Raw genomic sequence first — 22,807 nt, 5'->3', positions numbered from 1 at the left:
GAGGTTTCTCATACCCAAATATTCGTGATTGATATACTGTACACGTTCAGTTGATTTTTTTAGAGTGTCCGCTATTTCATTCAATTTCAATTTATGGTCATTCAAAATTATTTTCTGGTTTTTTAAATGTTTTCGTCGGTAGCAACGTCTTTTGGGCGCCCACTGCGTTCACCGTCTTAGGTGTTCATTTCATCAGGTCTAAACTCAATCATACCAATCCTTGATGGGTGATTTTCCTGGGGCAGTGTCCGGAAACTCGGCATCAAGCCAAGTTTTTGCTTCAACTCTATTTTTTCCCTTCAAAAAACAATATTTTATCAACACGCGAAATTCCTTTTCATCCATTTTTTTCACGATAACAAAAGCTGCTTCACTCACAATTCTATAATTCACAAACTAATCATCCCACAGCTGTTAATTTATACACGCATCTTTTGAGGGTTAGTTTTAATTAAAAAACATATGGATGTAATTCTAGTAGCGCCATCTATGTGTCAGGCCGGGGACTTTTCAATTGACCTGTTATTTATCAAACATTATTGGTTTCAATTACAACTCAAGAACACATTAAAATCGCTACCTAAAAGCATAACAATTTTGATATTTTATTCCAGTACTCAGATATAACTAAATAAGTCGTATAAAACTTAAAATTCAAACTGCACTATCACGACATGACATTAAGAACACAAAACATATGTTATATAAAATAAACCGCTGTATTAATATGCAGGTCACAACCGAAAACTGGTGTTGTAGTGCATATATTGGCCACACTGTCATTATTATTGACCTTTTAGTTTCATTTTTTTATTAACCCAGTCAGGTGATATAGTATAGTAAACAGTTACTACTGATACCTATTGTCTTAGAGACTATATTGGCAACATTGTTAGCACCTCTGACCTTTTGCCTTATGCCTAAATAAGTTAATTGTAATTAAAAAATCGACTGTATTATTGTCATTAATGTCCAAGACAAATGTCACGTATAAAATCGACTATTTTATTGGTAAACGCGTCACATCTAAAAACTTGCGTTGTAGTGCATATATTGGCCACACTGTCATTATTATTGACCTTTTAGTTTCATTTTTTTATTAACCCAGTCAGGTGATATAGTATAGTAAACAGTTACTACTGATACCTATTGTCTTAGAGACTATATTGGCAACATTGTTACCACCTCTGACCTTTTTGCCTTATGCCTAAATAAGTTAATTGTAATTAAAAAATCGACTGTATTATTGTCATTAATGTCCAAGACAAATGTCACGTATAAAATCGACTATTTTATTGGTAAACGCGTCACATCTAAAAACTTGCGTTGTAGTGCATATATTGGCCACACTGTCATTATTATTGACCTTTTAGTTTCATTTTTTTATTAACCCAGTCAGGTGATATAGTATAGTAAACAGTTACTACTGATACCTATTGTCTTAGAGACTATATTGGCAACATTGTTACCACCTCTGACCTTTTTGCCTTATGCCTAAATAAGTTAATTGAAATAAAAAAATCGACTGTATTATTGTCATTAATGTCCAAGACAAATGTCACGTATAAAATCGACTATTTTATTGGTAAACGCGTCACATCTAAAAACTTGCGTTATAGTGCATATATTGGTCGTTCGTTTGACCTTTTAATTTTATTCGTTATTGCCCATAATCAGATCAATCAGAAACGATAAAAAAACGACAGCAAACAATAATGAAATCTAACGTATTGGTGACTATATGGATAACACAAATATTAGTAATTAATAAGGTATTGTTAAATATATACAACTTTCTTGCGGTCAACAAAAGAAGACATCACAAGTTAAGAAATGTTAGGTTATTTAATTTAAAACGTTCATAATCGTAAAACCCGGCGATATATCATCAACAATTTGATTTGGTCCAAACACTACAAAAATAATAATATAATATTGCGGCATATACAAAAAATTTATTTACTAACAAAACAAATCTAAATTAATATAACTGTTTGAGTTCGGCATCGACTTCAAAGTCGACCATTATTATTACATAACTTATTTTAAAACGTTTTCTTGTGTTAAAAATCTAAATTTTATTTTTTGAAGTCGGTTCAATTTTTTTATTAAAAATATTTAATTTTTTTTATTGTTGAGTAAGTTTCTTCTTGGTTAACTCTAAAAATGATGATGTAGTAGTAGTTCAATGTATGTTAATATAAGGCATAAATGTGCTGAAGAAAAAACTCACTCAATAAACTGAAAACTGAATAATTGTTCAGATCGAATTGACTATGGACTAGGAAATTAATAAATACATTTCAAACGATGAAGTTTAAGTACTCGTTGAATTTTCTACATAACTTTTCTTTCCGCAAGAACTTTCTATGAAATATTAAATAACCTTAAAAAAAATATGAATAAAAGCGGTACACTCATTCTCCAGTATGGCATGATAAAGGAAAATAGGAATGATAGGCTAGACGACTATTAATAAAAAATCTGAACAATTTTATATAAAAATTGACGTTTGAAATAGTAACATTTTAAGTAAACTTTAAGTTAGTATTTAAGTACTCCCTAAAACATTTATATGCCGGCTTGGTAGGGCAGTGGTAAAGGCGATGGAACGGTCCTCCTACTATTGCGATAGCCGCGGGTTAGAATACTGCTGAGGCATGGTCGTAAATTTATGTTTGCGATTGTTTAAAATTTGTGAATTTTCTAGGCAAGAGTGTAAAATCCGATAAGGAAAATGATCCCAGTCACGCCAGTAACCAGGCTGGGTAAGACCGAATGTCTTCTGGGAAGATTACTACAGTTGGCCAGTCGGTAGGCTTAATGCCGAGGACCGTGGTTCGGAGACCACGTTAAACTTTAGGCCCAGTCCAGATAAACCCATAGTTGGTAAAAGGAAGAAAAGTATAAAATAAATTAATAAAAAAATTAATTAGTATTAACTACGTAAATTGAATATTTTGGTAGCCCTGTTAAATACATTTGCATGACACATGAGTCAGTTTGTTATCGAAACAACTTGACTGGTCTTCAGAAATATAGGGCACTTGATTTCAATAATACTATTCTCACAGTTCCCAACTAGCGATTGTGCTATTATTGGGAATTCGATTATTACCAGCATTTATAAATATTCGTAACAAGTGTTACACTGATAGTGTTTTTACTTAATGTTATTCAATATTTTACCGCATTTCCTGGCTAGTGTGTCTGAAATACTCACTCACTTCGATTCCATAAAAAGTCTAGTATTATTTTTGAAATTATTATTTCACACACTCGCACGCAGTACAGTCATTATCGACAAATCGATTGTGGAGAAATTTAAGTTATTTTTCCTTGATAAATCCCAGTTCAATTATTTTATTTATCTTTTCTTTTCATTGGTTGTACATAACCAATTTCGTATCTATGAAATTGAAGATAAATAATCCAATTAAAATAGAAGCGCGCTAAAAAGTTCAAATATTGGAGTGCGGAAATGATGGTCAAAAAACAGTACATGACGTCATTGTTTCGTAGAGCTTCTGATAGGTGTTTAACTTTTATATATTTATTTTGTGTTGTTTTATCCGACTTTTAATTTTAAATTAAATGTATTTTTAACAATCTCTCTATAGTATTATTATAAATCAATATTTTTGTAATTCTTTATTACATCTCATCTAGCCTATTATTATCTATATTTTATATATAGTCAATTCAAAGCAGTAGTGAAACGTGTGTCAATATGTGTCTGTCTAAAGTTGTAAATTCGTTTTACAGTCAAACAATATTATCCTTCTCATTTTATTCTATTTAAAAAGAGATAGAATACTGTTAGAAAAGTTCGATCATGTAACCGAAGTGGCCTGCAAAAGTTGTCCGTTAGTCAAACGTCTGCAAAATTCTTCAAAATATTATAATTACGGATTATAAACCGGAAAACGTTGTTTTAACGCTTTGTTTTAATAAATTTAAAATCACCGCGCTTTTTATTGAAAATATTTTTTGGGCGTTGTAGCTGCACTGAATATTAGTACGGGCACTAAAATAAAAAACAATATTCCTCAAATTCATCAAAAAGAAACCGTGATTATGCGAAACATGTGACGAATCAAGATTAACTTGTTAGCTGTATCAGATATCGAATATACGAAATGTAAAAAAGTGTAAGTAGTTTTTTCGATCGAAATATAATGTAATACAATTATTTCAGAGAAAATTGTTAGTCTGAAAAGTATCCATAAAAAACCAAAACATATACAGCTATTTGAAGGATGTAGAACATACCTTCATACACTGTTGTGTAATATAGGATTTAAGTGGTATAAATATAAACCACGAAGGGTTTTTAATGGAATTTCCAGAGATTGATTTTAAAAGAATACAATGTTTAAAAACATTTAACAAAATCAAGGAAGAATTATTATATCAATTTATATATTTAAATGAGACATAAATATTTCCGAATAGTACATTGGGTCGCTCATGGCAAAATGATAATAAATATAGTGTAAAGACAACAAAGGCTGCAATTAAGGAATGGCTTAAAGTACATAAAATAAATGATTAAATACGAAATATTTAATTGTATTTTATCTAATTTACTTTTTTAGAAATAAGCTTGAGAAAAGATACCTGGTAGATCAGATTACTGAACGTTATGGCCACAGAGTATTACATATTCCTCCCTATCACTGCATATTTAATCTGAATGAGTTGATATGGTGTATTGCAATAGACATTCAGGTCGAGAAGGATATTCAAACCAGAACTGTCTGGATTTATGTAAAGAGGCATTGCCGAAAATAACACCTTCGGGTTGTGTGAGCTCGATCAGACACATTGAAGAAGAAATTGAAAATGGTAGAATCTTGAGCAAGTTTTTAATAGATTGGAAATAAACAGCTTAGTTATTAACTTGATTAGTGTTTCTGAAAGTGACAATGATTGAATAAGACTTAATGAATATTGGTTTATGATTCAAAGCTGACAATTACCAAGACAGGGTGATGATAGGGGAAACAACTAAAGGTCAGTATACAATTAATATACATTAATTATAGGAAATTGTATTATAGAGTGTGAAAGCTTTATGAGCATATGTGTTATTGTTCATAATGTACATGAACATTTGGTTAACATGTATGAGGAGAGAAATAATAATACTACACAATAATATTAAGTGTTTTGCAGATATGGCAAATTCATTAAGTAAAATGCAGTGATTAAAGGTACTTTTATCAAGAGAGATGTATAGATGTAGTAACAGGACAAACAAAAGAGAAATATAGTAATATCATAATTACTTTACAAGGATACATTGCATCGAAAGAAACAAGAACTAAGCGTAAAACATAAATATGCTCTCTAATGAAAGTAAAATACATTACTTGGATATAAAATTGTTAATTAGTTGGACTAGGCCTTCGGGGGATACCATTACATAAAAAAACGCACCTAGAACGCGACCTATACTAGTGTGGAAAAAAGTTCAATGTATATATAACAAAACAACTCTAACTTATAAATTATTGTGGCTGTATAATTAATTGTTCATTGTAATTCAATGTAATTAAAAGTTCTTCGATAATATATGCATTAGATGTACTATAATATTAAAACAAATTATAATGCACAACATTTTTGTTTCATTATTGTATTTATGTTAAAATTTTGTTATATGTCAGAGTGAAAAAGCACCAACTCAGAGTTGCTGCGGCAACATTGCATTGTGTTACTACTGTTTTGAATAGACTATAGATAAATGTATCATTGCTGTTCTCGACAGGCTTAAACTGTAGTGCTTTATTGGCGACACTATCATTAGTTTTATGGTTTTTTTAATAGCACGGCATTGTCAACAACGCTAACCTGTTTCCTGTCACATTTTAAATATTATTAAAACACTATACCGATTTAATTGATATCATAAAAGTCTTTCGGATGCTTCCACGGTTTACGTATACCGACTAACAGGACAGAATTTAGTGCCAGTGAACTGTAAACATCAAGATCGGTACGCAGATGGTTGGTTTTTCTCTTAATGCGGCCAGAAAAACCGATATCATTCGTAACAATGCCGAGACAATGTTACGTCCTTCCTGCGTAACGTGATATGAACTGTCTGTTAATGTCATGTTACCCGCGTGCAAGACCCAGGGAAAATAGAAAAAAACGAGCTCGGTTTCCTCCCGAACGAGACGGAGGAAATCGAAAGTCGGCTTATTTCGGGCCCGGTCTTCTTCGTCGTTTTTCCTGGCCTCTGGCTGCTGGCTGCTCGATGATTGATCGAGGAGCACCTGATGCGGCGGCAGCGAGGGTTGCCTCGGTTATTTCGGTCTGGGAAAACCGAAACCCGTTCGCTACGCCCGCCGGGGTTCGTCGAGCAGATAACCCTCTCCGCGCCGGTGTTAGTATTCACCTGATCTGGAGTCGCTCGACAAGTCCGACACGTGTATTGATGACAGTGTTACACTAAAACACTAGATGTGTTAACCACGGGAAATTAACTGTTCTAAATAAATTGATTTATACGGGGGTTAGTATTTATTTTTTGAAGCTAACAAAAAAAGACAGCAATTTATTAACGATAATTTAAAACGAAATTAACGAAAATTTAAAAAAAAAACCTGAAAATCGCTATGCTTCATTGTCAAGCCGAAAACTTATCAACTTAAATTAATATACAACCAAAATAATAAAAATGTATGTTGATATATAATCACACTTTTATTTATAATACCTTGAAAATGAACGTACCTATTAGACATTAGTAAAACTGATACTTATATACTCAATGATACATATTCTATGATTTTTTAACGGAAGTATTTATACTCACATAAAAAAACAACGATAACTAATTAAAGAAAAGTGTAATAAAATTACTACTATAGTATAAATAACAAATGTAACATTATATTGAACTAGCCAGATGTATGAAATAAAATGCAATCTAATTATACAATATGACAGCAATACAAGATTCCAATTAGCAAAACAATTGTATTTACACAAATGTTTGCTGTTTTTACAGATTCATGATAGATGCAAAATGATCAAAATTGGAGACAGAGTTGCCAATTATGGACACTAAACTATTAATATTCATTTGTTGTAATTATTTGTGGGTAGTAATGAAGATTTAACATAGTTGTTTTTGAAATATAGGTTTAGATTTAATTAATATATGCATGACAAACATAATGAAACTAACTAATGTTAAATATGATGACATAATTGAAAGATGCAAAAAATATTTACAGAAGAAAAAGATCAGTTGGAAACATTAGTTACTGAGTATTTTAATAACATAGCTGAATGATTCATTTCAGATTTTATGATATGATTATAGTAAACGTTAATTGTATTGTACTTATTTAACATAAAAATTTTAAAACTAAAATATTAAATATCAATACTGTAAAACAACTAAATCCAAGAATTGTAATCCAAGAGTGAACAACCTAAGACCCACATTATCTTAGAGCCATCCAGGTAGATTAAATAATATTCTCAAATTATGCAGTGTAACAGGTCAATTGAAAAGTCCCCGGTTACTATGGTAGGTAAAACAGATTTTTTTGGCACAATTAGTTTTTTTTATTCAACATAATTCCCTTCAAGGGTGATACACTGATTATAGCGACCCTCCAACTTTTCGATACCATTTTTGTAATACGATTTGTCCTTTGCTTCAAAATAGGCCTCAGTATCGGCGATCACCTCTTCATTCGACGAAAATTTCTTCCCAGCCAACATTCTTTTGAGATCTGAGAACAGAAAATAGTCGCTGGGAGCCATATCTAGAGAATACGGTGGATGAAGAAGCAATTCGAAGCCCAATTCATGGATTTTTGACACGGTGCATTGTCTTGGTGAAGCATTATTATTTTCATTATCTTCAAATGCGGCCCTTTTTCGGCGATTCCGTCCTTCAAACGGTCCAATAACGCTATGTAATAGTCGCTGTTAATGGTCCTTCCTTTTTCAAGGTAGTTAATGAAAATTATTCCATGCGCATCCCAAAATACAGACACCATAACCTTGCCAGCCGACTATTGCGTTTTCCCAAGCTTTGGAGCGGGTTCATCGTGTGCAGTCCACCCAGATGATTGTCGATTGGACTTCGGAGTGAAATGATGGAGCCATGTTTCATCCATTGTCACATATCAACGCAAAAAGTCGGGTTTATTACGCTTGATCATCTTCAAACACTGCCCCGAATCATCAACTCGTCGTTGTTTTTGGCAAAAGTAAGCTCGCGCGGCACCCACTTTGCACAGAGCTTTCACATATCCAAATACTCGTGAATGATATGATGTACACGTTCATTTAATATCTTCAGAGTGTCTGCTATTTCATTCACTTTCAATTTACAGTCATTCAAAATCATTTTGTGGATTTTTTAAATGTTTTCGTCGGTAACAACCTCTTTTGGGCGTCCACTACGTTCACCGTCTTCGGTGCTCATTTCACCACGTCTAAACTTAGTAAACCAATCCTTGAAGGTTGATTTTCCTGGGGTAGTGTCCGGAAACTCGGCATCAAGCCAAGTTTTTTCTTCAACTGTATTTTTTCCCTTCAAAAATCAATATTTTATCAACACGCGAAATTCCTTTTTATCCATTTTTTTTTCACAATATCAAAAGTTGCTTCTCTCAAAATACTATAATTCACAAATTAATGATCCGACTAAACTGCTAAATTTATACACGCATTTTTTGAGGGCTAGGGTTAACTAAAAAACATATGTATTTAATACTAGTAGCGTCACTTTTCAATTGACCTGTTATATCATCCAGCTGCCACTAGGGCATGGTAAATGTATGTTTGTGATTGTGATTGTTTCTATATAAAAGTGTTAAATCCGACAAGAAAAATCATGCTTGTCATGCCAATAAACGGGCTGGATAAGAATGGCTTCTGGGATGGTCCCTGATTGATTACTCGCCAGTTGGTAGGCTTAATACCGAAAACCGTGGTTCAAGTCCCACGTTAATTAGTAGGGCTTGTCCAGGTTAAAGCTAGTGGGTAAAAAGAAGACTCTAGAGATTATAAATTAAAAAATTAGTTACAACATATTTTTAACTCTTTTTTAAGATCTTGTATAGTGATGTTCCAAATACATTACGTATAATGTATTTAATCAGAGCTAGCTAGCGTGGAGCAGCAGTTTGACATCATTTTCGTCCGTGTCCCACGATAAATAATTTATTCGGTGTTACCGAGGAGACTTGCCGACATCTAGAAGGCTTCGATCTCGTTATCGAACGAGCCGAAAGGTCACAGGGTGCCCTTTCACGTCCCCAAAGTCGATATATGTATGTGACAGCGATACCAAAATCGAGAAAAACAAACGAGATCTGGTCCGACAAATGCATATTTTAAGAGCTCGCGGCGGCCGCGGCTTCTTTTGGTCTGCCGACCGCGATAAATCGAAAAAATGTGATCGAAAATTGCCGGTTTTCAATGCCAATTGCGTTTGGACGTCGACGAAAAAGATCGAGAGTAAAGGGTCGCGTTTCTGGTCCCGATACTTTCAATAACTCTGCGAGATTGGGTGCTGTTGTTCTTCTTTGATCTTTTTGTTATTAGCAATACCACCGTCGAGTCTATATTATTAGAAAATATGGAATAATAGCGAAGAAAGTTGCAAAAATAACGATTTTGTGTCACTGTCACAAAGGATCAACATTCCGTTGATTATCAAATATTTATGAATGAGCTCGATTAATTTACAATCAATAGTGACCAAAAATGTTGAATAGTGAAGAGACTGACTTGAGACTGAAAATGTGATGAGAATACGCTTAGAATGCAACGAGTTCGCGAACATCAAACCCAGCAACAACGACACCATATAATTGAATGATTCTTCAAACGTAGTGATCATGTGATCCAGAAACGAGCAGCATTCCACTACTATCCGGAAATATATATTATAGTTCCAACAAATTAGTTACAATTGGGAAAATAGCAGAAGATTTTTGGTAATATTCATTAAATTTATATAAGAAATAAATTAACAAAATCTTAAAGAATTAAAGAAATAAAAGGACAAATTTATCACTTATCAGCAGCGCTTTTACTACTCACCAAATGGCGAGAATTGATAAGCCTTTTGGCCACAATCCAATAGTCAAAAGAACTATTGTTTAAGAACTACAAACGGTTCTCCGTCAGAACAACAACGCTACAACACGTTGTATTAGTGATATAGCGTGATATACCTCTAAAACCCATAACGAATATTCAAGTATTTATATTAAGAATTTAGAAAGAGTGTCAGTGCATCCGAATGGCAAGTCTCTACAAACTGTGATCGGCAAACTTCAAACCAAAATATCTCCAGGTTTCGACGGAGTATCGATTACCTCCCGCATAAGCAGCTTGCAGAACTGGCAAACATCATTAACTCCATCATGAGGCTGCAACACTTCCCGGCATCTTGGAAATACGCACATATAGCGGTTATCCTCAAGAAAGGAGCAAAATCATCTCCATCTGACCACAGTCCTATCAGCCTTCTCGGCGCCATTTCGAAGCTTGAATTAAAGAAATAAAAGGACAAATTTATCACTTATCAGTGGCGCTTTTATTACTCACCAATTACATCATCAATTCGGATCGGATCATCAATTCTAACAAATTGCGAGGATTGATAAGCCTTTTGGTCACAATCCAATAGTCAAAAGAACTATTGTTTAAGAACTACAAACGATTCTCCATCAGAACAACAACGCTACAACACGTTGTATTAGTGATATAGCGTGATATCCCTCTAAAACCCATAACGAGTATTCAAGTATTTATATTAAGAATTTAGAAAGAGTGTCAGTGCATCCGAATGGCAAGTCTCTACAAACTATGATCGGCAAACTTCAAACCAAAATATCTCCAGGTTTCGACGGAATATCGATTACCTCCCGCATAAGCAGCTTGCAGAACTGGCAAACATCATTAACTCTATCATGAGGCTGAACCATTTCCCGGCGTCTTGGAAACACGCACATATAGCGGTTATACTCAAGAAAGGAGCAAAATCATCTCCATCTGACCACAGTCCTATCAGCCTTCTCAGCGCCATTTCGAAGCTTGGATTAAAGAAATAAAAGGACAAATTTATCACTTATTAGCAGCGCTTTTACTACTCATCATCATCAATTCGGATCGGATCATCAATTCTAACAAATTGCGAGAATTGATAAGCCTTTTGGTCACAATCCAATAGTCAAAAGAACTATTGTTTAAGAACTACAAACGGTTCTCCGTCAGAACAACAACGCTACAACACGTTGTATTAGTGATATAGCGTGATATCCCTCTAAAACCCATAACGAGTATTCAAGTATTTATATTAAGAATTTAGAAAGTGTCAGTGCATTCGAATGGCAAGTCTCTACAAACTATCATCGGCAAACTTCAAACCAAAATATCTCCAGGTTTCGACGGAATATCGATTACCTCCCGCATAAACAGCTTGCAGAACTCGCAAACATTATTAACTCCATCATGAGGCTGCAAAACTTCCCGGCGTCTTGGAAACACGCACATATAGCGGTTATCCTCGAGAAAGGAGCAAAATCATCTCCATCTGACCACAGTCCTATCAGCTTTCTCAGCGCCATTTCGAAGCTTGAATTAAAGAAATAAAAGGACAAATTTATCACTTATCAGCAGCGCTTTTACTACTCATCATCATCAATTCGAATCGGATCATCAATTCTAACAAATTGCGATGATTGATAAGCCTCTTGGTCACAATCCAATAGTCAAAAGAACTACAAACGGTTCGTCAGAACAACAATTTAGTAAAATTATTCAAAATAGCATTAGATATAACCATAATATCGTCGAAACACCTACCAGTAAGCAGGCGAAGAGGTTTCATTCGCCGACAATCGGTGAAGTTATTCTATTGTTATTGTTGGAGAAAATTTGCAAGATAGATGTACGTGTATTTGATATGAAGTTCACCGGGTCATCTAGAATATTTTTCTTTATTTAAAAGCACATGACGCACATATAATACAACTAGTCATTATCTACAACAATCTAGTCATATTTCTTTAATATTGTTTTTCAAAATCCATATATAAGACCTACATTTACCGGGTGTACCGAAAAGTGATTACCGGTTTTCCATCCATGTTATAATTAGTGAAAATAACAACGTCATAGATTTATTACCTTATTTATCAACTGTCTGAAAGTTCCTTAAGACTTTGAGCGGAGCTTTCGTCCTATAAGCCTTACGAAACATCTACAACATCTTCCAAAATGTTGATCCTCGATTCATTACTTGTTATCGACACATCAAAATTACGACTTTTAAAACATTAGAACCAAAACCGACATTTGGGATATGACGAAAAAGCATCACCATAAGATTTAAAATGTGTTTAATGGACTTTGACAGCAGATTTTTTCAAAACAAACCAAAAAAGTAACAATTAATATGAGAAATGCAATTTGTGCGTTCTAGGATTAGCGTCTATACTGAGTGACCAAATAAAACTAAAGGTCAAAACGATCAAATCAAAACAAAAACAAAAGCTAGAATATTTACATTTTGTGTTATATTAATAATTCTATAGTAACAATATAATAATAAAGTTGTTGCGTTATTTCTTACTGCCGTTTACCATACATTGGTTTTAAAATATGGAAGAACAAAATTAACTGCAGAATGTAAGGTTAAACTTATAAAAGTTATGAAATCCAAACAGCATCAATTTTATTTATAGCCGGTATTTTAGCTGCCAAATTTATAACACATCATTTTCAACGAAATCGAATAGGTATCAACATATGCTAAACTTTAGTGATAACAAGAAGAGAAGAAAATGATTCTTGCTGTGTTGGAAGCAGTCAAGTCATTAATGAGGTTTATCATTAATTAGACGTTTAATTAGACATTTATTTTAAACATAATATATATTAGTAATTATTTAAATTTTATTTTATAGGTAAGAGGTAGCTAGAATTTGTTGAGAGTGAAAATTCAAGAAATCAAAGAAGAAGAAATTGGACAGCATTTTGCTAAGATGTAAGAGCAGTGTACAATGATACTAGGAAATAATTCAATTTGATAATAAAAATAGACCTAGATCAAATAAACAAAATATAAAACTATCAAGGAAAATACAATGCATTATTATATAAGAACATAAGTAAATAAATTATTGTTTTGTAAAAATAATGATGTATTACTGTAGTACGATCATCCATTCGTTTTAGGCTAGTAAATTCACAATATGTTAATCGAAAGCTTGAGGTAGTCAATTCAATAATGGGGTTTGTGGATCAAGAATAGTAGTGATTATAGTTGATCATATATGGAGAGTTTTAGGAGAATTTCACTGCTTTCATATATAGTGGAGGCTTGTTCATTTGGTTTTAACTATATTGGCTGGGTTTGATCTAAACGATTTTGGTCTTTTTTATGGTAACGTTTATTTATATGGGTCTTGGAGTTCTTGCTAACTGTTCAAATATGTAAATTAATTTAAATATGGTAGTTTTATATAAATAGAAAGGCAGATAGAAATTATTCTTATTACTTAATTTTATTCAATAATTTTTTAAATAAAATGTGTTATTTCCAAAATTTTACCATTTTTATTTGCCTGCTCATATATATTTTCGACATTTAATCTAATAATCACCTTAAAAAGTTTAAGTATATAAAGATGTATGTATGTATGGGCCAAACTCGGATTATTCTGTTTTAAAATTAAATGGAATCAACATTTGCATGCGCCATATCCGGAAATATTTTGTGGAGTAATGTGTCCTCATATTTTAAACTTTCTTCTACTTCTTAAAATTATGTTAACTTATTGTATTCATATCACCACGTAACACTTCTGGGAACCGATTCTCCCGATTGGATGATCATTTACGTTGGACGTAATGATACATACTACGCGTGTTCAGTTTTTTTTGTCACGACTATTGTAATTCAATACAGTAGCGGTTTGTATCAAAGCGGTGAAGCGGTAAATAAAAACGATTCCAACTTGCCCAATTTGCAATCACACAAGGTCACTAGTATTTATATTCTCCGAAAGAGAAAAAACTACTAGTTGTATTACCATACTGCCCATGTTTGGTACTGTTTAATTACAGTTATATAACGACTGGTATAGTAAACAGATTAGATTTATCTAAAAATATTATGCATATATATTTTTTAATAATTGTTGAGAGAAATGTTTAACCTCTAAGAGTTTATTGGAGCATTTAGATGTTTGGTTAAAACGTAAAGGTCAATATCGGTAATAGTATTGTCGATTATACTTTCGTCTATATACCATCATCAATAAGTTTTTGGTTTGGTTTTTCAGTTTGTGAGGTTTGCGTTGTGCTGAGAATAACAAACCTAGAAATTATCGATATAATGCTATTTTTTAAAATTTTAACATATCTATATGGCTTCTTTCGGTTTTACCACTCGTTCATGAATATAATTAATTTTGAAGGACCATGGCGTCAGATCATAATTAACCTTGTACTCTAATTATCCTAAATCATAATCACAATCATATGTTTATATTTAAGTTAATTCAAATCATCAGTCGCTCTAAATCTATGAACTCTGTTAAATAAAATTAAGGATCCGTATGGCTGAAGTGTGGAAATTAACTAAGAAACAAAAACCGTATAATTCTTTAAAAAATGTTAAGTTTTTTTACCTCTAAATTTATTTTAAAAAACGAAAACATATATAGAAGAAGCAGCATTAATATATACAAATATATACATAAGATATACAAAATATATAGAAAACAGTAAAACACTTTAAAGAAAATTATAAGAATTAATCAAAATTATCAGCTATAATTCAGCAGAAAATTATCAAAAAAAGAAGCTACAAAAAAGTGGCAACAATTAAGAATGGAAGAAAACAAGAGAAAATTTATTAATATAATAAAAGACTCGAAAAATAAAAAGATCCACAATGAACCTCTTCTTCCCAGTGACCACGTCAATAACAGTCGGTTTTGGGGAACACAGAATCCTCAATTAATTCATGAAACATCATTGCATCCGCTAAAAACAATGTATGGTGTGGTATTCATGCTGGAAGCATTATCTGTCCCTATTTTTTAAAAAATGACCAAGGTGTTGCTGTTACTGTTACTGCTGAGCGGTATCAAGACATGATTCGAAATTTTCTTGTGCCTGAAATAGAAGAGCAAGGACTAGAGGACATGTGATTTCAGGAAAATGAGACCACAGCACACACAGCTCATTATTGAATGACCTTTTTCCACGAAGACTAATTTCGCGAAGTGGCGATTTAACATAGCCAGCCAGATCTCCGGATTTAACAGCATTAGACTTTTTCTTATGGGATTTTTTAAAATCAAAAATGTATGAGAATAAGTCCCAAACGATTCCACATCTTAAAGACAATAATCTTCACGAAATTCAGCATCAGATGGTGCTGGATGTCATGAAAAATGCCTTAAAAGGAGCCGAAAGATGCGTAGCGAATCGCGGTCACCATTTAGCCGATATAATTTTTCAATAATAACGAAAAAAAAACATAAAGACCAAATAAACTTTTTATGAAAACCAAATATATTTATCTTTTCTTTGAGTAAAGTTATAGGCAATAAAAATGGTAGCGGGACTTTTGCCCCACGTTGTATTAGTGATATAACGTGATATCCCTCTAAAACCCATAATGAGTATTCAAGTACTAATATTAAGAATTTAGACAGAATGTCAGTGCATCCGAATGGCAAGTCTCTACAGACTATGATCGGCAAACTTCAAACCAAAATATCTCCAGGTTTCGATGGAATATCGATTAACCAGTTAAAAAAGCTCCCGCATAAGCAGCTCGCAGCACTGGCAAACATCATTAACTCCATCACTCATCCTTCCATCAGGCTACTCGTCTGGCCGCACACATCCATCACGCTCTTGACCAACGTAAAAAGCTTCTGGACCTAACAAAACAAGGTCTGGCACGACGGTTTGATCGCAAAGTATGTGCGGTTATGCCTCCCAGAAGACCTAACCGCTCTCATCAAGTCCTATCTCTCAGACAGATCTTCCCTGGTCAAGATTAGGGAATCACTTTCCAGTCGTAAACAAATCGATGCTGGCGTACCTCAAGGTTCCTCGCTGGCCCCAGCCTTATTTAACATCTTTATTTCAGATCTGCCTAGAAAAGAGCACATTGACGTAGCGTTTTACACGGCCGCCAGGTTCGAAGTTACAATTCATGAACGTTTATAGAAGCAGCTCGATCATGCGATCAAGTGGTTCAAATTCTGGATGTTGCAAATCAACCCCCTGAAAACCCAGGCCATCATTTTCCATAAGAAGCGTTACGCACAGCGCGTCTCGCAACTTAAGATCGACACCGCAATAATTCCATGGCTGGATAACGTCACGTACCTAGGTCTTCACTTCGACCGGCGGTTTGGTTGGCATTCTCAAATCCAGAAAGGTTCGGGAATAGCAAACCCGCTATCTTCTCTGATCTGCCCCTCTAGCAGACTTCCCATTTGCATCAAATGCTTATTTTACAAGGTGTTAATTCGGCCCGTATTCCTCTACAGATCTAATTTCTACTTCAAGTTTGTTACACCCAACCAGGTCAAACAGCTTCAAGTTTTCCAAAATAAAATCCTCAGGAGAATATTAAACGATCCATGGTTTGTCAGAAATAATCAAATTCATAGGGAAACTGACACTCCAGAAATCAAGCACTTCATATCTTAATCATTCCACAAACAACAACTCAACTCAAGTTCTTCTGAAAACGCGCTTGTTCGCGAGCTGGTCGACATGCTGGGAGCTTAGCACCGTGTCACCGCTAAACTCCCCTACTTTTCCAGGTTGAGACGAGCTCATCCGTCACTACAGTCATAACTTTTGGCCCCAATCAAAAGTATCCAGTTGTGTGTTAACTCAGGTTCGCGAATCAATAGAATCGCCGGGTCCTCATGCCCAATAACGGCTGCCCGATAAGCGGGTGCCATATCCGCAAATTTAATGCAGTAGCAGTAGCGATCCACAGGGGTCAACTGTGAGGCGGTTTCGGTTTAGTGTATTGGTAAGCCCAGAGGCACTCCCACATAACCCGGTCCAACTCGTCACTCCAGGGCAAGTCTCCGCGACCAGGTATGCAAAAAATGCATCCGAATGGGGACTCGTTAATCGTTTTGTAAAACGTTTACAGTAGTGGATAATTCTTGAAGATTCCGGCCGGTATTCGGTAAACTTCGGTAATTTCCGCCTGATTTTGGGGCGTTACCTTTTACAAGACTTGGGTAATTTAATTCTAATGAAATCAGATCAGAAATGTGACTGTAGCCAAACTAACAGCGGAAATTTCCATAAATGCTATATTAGATGAAATCCGAGACAATTTAGTTAGTGGCAATTTGGAAACATTAGCCCTATTGACTCGTAAAGATATTTAGCAAGCAAATCGATTGGATTTCATAAGTACAAGGGTGTTCAGCGCATATTTTTACAGAATTGTGACTTTGATTTTTAATTACATGTTGCATATTATTATTACTTACACATTATTTTATTCTCTCTTTTTCCTTTCAAAAGTATTTTAAAATTAAATATATTTGTACTACAGGTAAAATTCTCCATATTGCAATTATATTATAGAAGATGAAGATTTTTTTCAGTTCAAAGTTACTTTAAAATTAAATATATTTATAAAAGTTTCTTCGTGTTACATTTTCTATTGAAGATGAAAACGGTACCAAAAAAGGTTAACTTGAGACTCACGGAAAATGTTTAACCTAATTTATGAATTCAAAATAATTTAATCTGTTTATATTATATTCTTCGAATATACGTATAATTTACAAGAACTGGCAACGTCGCAAGCTCAAATACCTGTGCGCGTGTCAGCATCTTCGAGAATTAAACTCTTTTAACGTTTACTATCATCCCATATAATTAATGGACATACATAGACTTTAGAGCAAGATTTAGAATAAAATATTATACACAGGGGATCACTTATTGAAGTAATCATCTACATGTCATGTATATATTATAATCATAAAAATAATGCACAGCCTTGAATCTTCAAAGTGTCTCCCACAACAGTCATAATCCCGCATATAAACCTCGTAATGGTTTCCTTCCATCCTCTACTTGAAAATAAAATGAAAGATATTAAATTTGCTTGGTAGAAGACACCAAAAAAGCTTTACCGAGAAGAACATGCAACAAATTAACCCCCGTTTTTTAGGTATACATCGAGTACCTCCGATAAGGAAGAAGGAAACAAGGTTTGTCTGATAGCCGTTTCGTACTACGGGAATGCTGAAATCGTCTTGTCCCTGTATGGTCTTGGTAACAGCGAGCACGGACATCATCGATCGGCGAGAGTCGGTCCATGGATCCGTCTTGTTTTTTCTTCTGCACTCCAAATTCGACCTCGTTACACCGCAAAAACAAACGCCTATCGTCAAATGCACTTTTCGTTTCGCATCGCGAAACGTAGAAATATAGAATGGAAACTTAAAGGGGTACACCAGTAACCATGTTCTAGTTTGGTTCTAAACTGGCAGTTTCTTCAATTCTTTCGACTTGACATTTTGTAAGACATTTTATGTTCTATTTTTGGGTATAATTTTAAGAAAATTTATTGTCAAGGCGTGATGTTTATAGCATTTAAGGTAGATATTATTTGTTTAAATGCAAAAACATAATAACAGCATTGTTTTTTTTTTCGGCTTGGTTGGCGTAGTGGTAAAGGCGACCTAGCGTTGCGATAATTGCGGGTTCGAATCCTGCTTGGGCATGGTCGTAACTTTATGTTTGTGATTGTTTAACATTAGTGATTGTCCTTAAAAGAGAATGCAAAAACATCCTACAAGGAAATTGATCAGAGTCACGCCAGTAACCAGGCTGGGTAACACCGGATGTCTTATGGGATGACTTCTAAGTAGGTCACTCGCCAGTCGGTAGGCTTAATGCCGAGGACCGTGGTTTGGAGCCCACGTTAAACTGTAGGTCCAGTTCAGATAAACTCTCGTTGGTAACAGGAAGCTTTAAAATATACAAAAAAAAACAGTGTTGTTTCCCAAGATGTGAAGGTTCCAATAAAATTAATTATTTTCCAAAGTATTTAACGGTTTACAACGAAACAAAAGTAAACAATGATAATCTTGGGGAAACCTCTTATGATCACCTACACTCTTCACGGCAGGAAGGTTTATTCTTTGATTTTAGACCAGATGAATACGGGCCCAAATATGGTGAGAATGCCGAAAAAATATCGATATATCGTATATATTAAATTTTATGATATTTTAGTAAATATGTCGACAGTTGGAAATGAGAGTGTCGAACTTTAGGTGCAAATATCGATATTACAAACCTAGGGTTTTTTGGAAGGAAACTATCGAACTTTTGTTTTGGGATTTCTCTACACACCCCCCATCCCTTCTGGATATTAAGTGAATTTTTGACATTTTTTGTTTGGCATATATCGATGTTTCTTAAATTATTAATATGTTAATATGTTTACTGTATTTTACGTATTAAAATATCAATATATCGTATATATTAAATTTTATGATATTTTTTATCTGATATATCGACATTTTTTGGGCCAATATTTTATTTTTCAATGAAGTATCAGTATAGTCGTTTGTCGTTAACGAGAGTATCGAACTTTTAGCAGCAAAGTTAAATATCGATATTAAAACCTAAGGTTCTCGAAGCAGACTATCGAATTTTTGTTTTAGGATGTATTTTACGTACTAAAATATCGATATATGGTATATATTATATTTTAGTAAATATGTCGATAGTTGGAAATGAGAGTGGCGAACTTTAGTTGCAAAATTAAATATCGATATTATAATCCTAGGTTTTCGAAGGAGACTATCGGACTTTTGTTTTGGGACTTGTCTACACTCTTTCCCCCTGCATGTTTTTGAAGTGATTTTTTGACATTTTTTGTTTGCGATATACGGATATTTTTTAAAATATCAATATATTTTATTGTATTTTACGTATTAAAGTATCCATATATAGTATATATTAACTTTTATGATATTTTTTGAGAATTGAGAGTATCGAACTTTTAGGTACAAATTTAAAATTGCAATTAAAAATCTACATTTTTCGAAGGAGACTATTGAATTTTTATTTTGGGATTTCTACCACCCTCCTCCCCCAAATTCTAGTGGTAGTTTGGTTTAGACATATTTTGTTCGCCGATATATTATTTTTTTTTTAAAATATGGAATATCGATGTATTTTACGTACTAAAATATCGATATATAGCAAAAATCTATATTTTTCCGCGCGGTCAACATCCTTAATACATGGGAGATCGCATTGTATGTCTCTTTATTTTATTCGCATCTTCTCCTTGCCGATCTCTCGAGCCGGTGCGTATCGATCTCCGCGTATCTCCGTCTCTTTCCTTACGGTTTCTCTCTTTGGCGCGTTTCTGTACGCAACTTTTGAGTTCGAGCCGCGGCGTACGTTCCGCTGCACCGACAAGAAATGCTGCAGGGGTCTGGGGCAGTAGCAACAACAGCAACCAATGACCTTGATCATGTCTAGTACAAGAAAAACATTCATACCTTAAAAAGTAATCATATAAACTACATTAGGTATACGGCTTAGTTTATACGGATTTTTTCTACGAGCTTGAAATTATATTTGAAATAGGAATATTTTCGTGGTTTTTTGTAGTTTTGAAAGGATCATACAGCAACGTTCAAGTCTACATGAATTACATAACCTCTTAGAATAGTAGCTTTTATATGATGATGATGATGATAGGCGACTAATCAACAATATATATGGCACGAATTCCAACGAAAAAAATACTTCTAATGTACGGGAATTCATGTTTTGTCTTGAAGGTGTTGACCTTATATTATATTATATTAATTAGACAATGTGTTTTATTGAAAGTATTGTCCAGCGATAGCCGCTACTTTTTCTCATTTTTTAGGCAATTTACGAATTCCATCTCGAAAGAACGATGTATCTTTTGAGACTATCCATGAATCGATCCATTTTTTTAGTATTTTTATAAGTGAAGCGCTGGTCAGGCAGGTCACGGCTCAGAACAAGTAGTAATTGGAAGTAGTAAGGTCTGGAGAATATGGCGCGAGCGGTAGCACTTCCAAATTTAATGTTTCCAAGTATGTTTTCAAGGGTTTTGCATGTGGTCGAGCGTTGTTATGATGAAGTTTAACCAATTGTAGTCGATAGGGAAGTTGTTTTGTCTGCCCAGAAAGCTCTTTGCCGTGAATATCAAAATTGACACTTTCGGTGTTTCTTTTTTTTTCACCAAAACGTCGAAACAAGTATTTACATATTGAATTGGGCATGGCTGCAATAAGCTTTATGCATAAGCACTTTCACCGCCTTTTTCGCAAACTGAAATTAAAAAAGTAAAAATTCCCGCAAATGCAATTTACTCGATACAAATTTAGATATTTTTACGCACTAAAAATATTTTGTTCGCACTCATAGAAAAAATAGAAATTTCACGGTATAGGCGACCTTGGGGAAATGTTTTGTTTAGTTCAATCAACGGTAGCGCTGCGATCGCAAATCGTGATTGGCTAGTTTAAATTCCTGGTGCCGCCACTAACATGAAATGTGATTGGTCGATCAAATTGTATGAAATCAGCATTTTCTATGGGCGTCCATTTTTATGTTTGTTGTTTGTAGGTTATGGTTTTTGTTTAGATCACGAAATTTTCGTTTTACGTTGTGCATATTTTCTGTTTTATATTAATTATTATGGAGTAATGTTATAAAAATTGATGACAATGCGTCAGTGTAGTAAAAGATGTAGTATACCGGTGTAAAATTCTACTACGGAAATTAGACATCGTTTCCCAAAGAATGATCTCGCTCCTTCCAAAAATAGGTTGATCAAGTAAATAGTAGTAAGTTACCTGGATAAACCACAATGCAAATATATCAATGTCATGGTGTGTGTTATGGACATTTTAGTGAAAAATTTAGAATTATCCTTCCTTCACGAACAGGTATTAGGGTAAATGCATATCCATCATTGATTTTATCAGGTACATATAAAATTATCTATCTACTACATGTCTGTTTATATATTGTTTGTTTACAGAAAATCAAAACCTTATGAAGATGTTAGTAGTAATATAATTCAATTAATCTACCAAGTTATTCGTATGCTGTCAGTGTGATGTCTCTACATAAAGAAGTCTTACAAGAAGGTAATAATTAATATAACTGGATAATTAGTAGTAATAAATACTACTTTTAATTGTAAAATTTCCTAAAATATATGCAATACTTTAACTTTTTAGAACAATCAGTGTTCAATCATTTTATAGTAGAGGAATTATATATCTAAATTTGATTGCCTTGTTAAGAAAATATTTGTTATGGTGCCATCAATTAAAAATTTAATTGCTACTTTTAGGGGATTTATTACCTTAAAGAAATCTATTTCGTCTAAATTTACAAATAACTGCATTTGTTTAACAAATCATAACCAAGATTGCTTAAAGAATTTTGTTGGATCTATTAGAGGTCATGGAGGTAGAAACAGCATCCTTCCCCTAGTATGTTCGAGAAATTTTGAAAAGGGCTCATGACTTCAATTTTTTCACACCATTCTCCCGGAGAAAATTGTGAAGAATATGAACATGTTAGATAACTTATATTCTTTTTTAACGGGAGATCTAGTACCACTTGAGGTTGTTAAATCACCAGTTGAGTCTATATTTTCAGTTCCAGAGAATTTTACTCTGGAGAGCGCCGCCAATGATTGGACTAAGCGAAACTTTGCCCCACTACTTAC

General features: G+C 33.8%; 1 protein-coding gene and 1 long non-coding RNA gene across 5 annotated transcripts in view; one reads left to right on the top strand and one right to left on the bottom strand.

The window, feature by feature from the left end:
- LOC143191495 (growth arrest-specific protein 2) overlaps positions 1-22,807 on the bottom strand; it is a 68,353-nt gene that overhangs the window by 37,883 nt on the left and 7,663 nt on the right. The window lies entirely within an intron of this gene.
- On the top strand, positions 21,908-22,303 carry LOC143191504 (uncharacterized). Of its 2 annotated transcripts, none has more exons than XR_013004525.1 (2): positions 21,908-22,013; positions 22,109-22,303. It is a non-coding gene; the product is annotated as an uncharacterized LOC143191504 (long non-coding RNA). The 2 variants fall into 2 exon arrangements; XR_013004524.1 differs by having other exon boundaries at positions 21,925-22,052.

Source organism: Rhynchophorus ferrugineus, unplaced genomic scaffold, assembly GCF_030347505.1.
Source record: "Rhynchophorus ferrugineus isolate W39M unplaced genomic scaffold, kcgeb_rfMv2 rfM2, whole genome shotgun sequence".
Taxonomy (NCBI): domain Eukaryota; kingdom Metazoa; phylum Arthropoda; class Insecta; order Coleoptera; family Curculionidae; genus Rhynchophorus; species Rhynchophorus ferrugineus.
Note: the sequence above shows the minus strand (reverse complement) of the source record. Positions and strands in the feature narration are given on the sequence as shown.